Consider the following 1,441-nt stretch of genomic DNA (forward strand, 5'->3'; position numbering starts at 1 on the left):
GCGAGGATGAGCCTCTGCACAGGTGACTGATGTTCTCATCACCTGAGGGCGCTCTGCAGGTCGCCGTGATGGACAGCTGGTCTGTGAGGACAACAGTCAGTAGGATGAAGAGCTCGGTAATTTATGCATGCATAAGAAACATTTATTTTGTTATTTAAAACTTTGTGCAAAAGGCCAATAGCACAAAACAGCTTAAGTTAAGATTTTCCTTAAGTCTTCCCCTTAAGGTTTCCCTAAAATGTTCACCGAAGTATTTAAGGTTTTCTCCTTAATCTTATACTTAAGAAATCACTTAAAGTCAGTGAAGACCTTAGTGACCAAACCAAGGAAAGAAACTTAAGGTTCCTGTGACCATATCTGAACCTCAAATGTCTGAGGATGAACGTTTGAACCTGATGGATTCAATGAGAGGAGTCCCCTCCCCCCTCACTCTGCTGTTATCGCCATGGGAACTAATCAATTATAATCAATTACAGGACAACACGTAGAGTTCACACAGTTTGTTTCGAATACAGCGTGTGTTCAAAAATTAATTCGTTTTAAAGAAAAAAAACTCCAAAACAAACTTAATTTAATCTTTTGGCAAACCGCTCTAAAGTCAATCAATATTGTTATTTATTGATTAAGACATAAGAATGTGACAAATCATCCACCAGTGAGAAGAAAAGTCGCAACATGTTTGTTCGAGTCAATGGAAATAAAATGTGACAGAAACAGTTTGAGTGGATAAACTCTGACTCATCCATCATGTTCTCCATTAACTGGATCCGTTAATGAGCTCTTCTTCTGTGGTGGTTTAATGGCAGCGACCGGGGACTCAGCTCCATCAGCTGTTCATCAGCTGTTCATCAGCTGTTCATCAGCTCATCAACACAAACAGCAGAGGAGGGAAACTCATTCATCTAGGTGGAACCTTCTGCTGTCCACTACAAGCAGCCACAGTGCAGTGAAAAATATAAATATTAATGAGCAGGTGTAATTACATATTAACAGCTGGTCAAACATTTGTTCCTTTAATTTTCTTTATTAATCACTTTGTCTAAAAAAAATATGGTGATAACATTTCAAAATATCTTGAAAAATGACGAAAAATATATTTCATTAGTTGCTGATTAATTTTCTGTTGATCAGTAAATTGATTCATCGAGTTGCTGCACAAAAGTGTTTATAAAATACTTCAGTCCTTTTCTCTCTCTGTCCTAATGTCTCTCTCCCTCTCTCTCTCTGTCTCTCTCTCTCTCTCTCTCTCTATCTCCCTCTCTCTCCCTCTCTCTCTCGGTTACCTGCAGGCAGCCAATCACATCACTCACACCGCGCGCACGGCACGCCGCCACGGGCGCCGCCGACAGCAGGAGACACGGCGGAGGGCACGAGCCGACACATAATCACACACCCCCTCCCCTCTCTGTTACCCAGCATCACATCAACGTTGCGTGTACCC

This window comes from Seriola lalandi, unplaced genomic scaffold, assembly GCF_002814215.2.
Source record: "Seriola lalandi dorsalis isolate HSWRI2012SDOR001 ecotype SW California unplaced genomic scaffold, Sedor1 jcf7180002054532, whole genome shotgun sequence".
Lineage (NCBI taxonomy): Eukaryota > Metazoa > Chordata > Actinopteri > Carangiformes > Carangidae > Seriola > Seriola lalandi.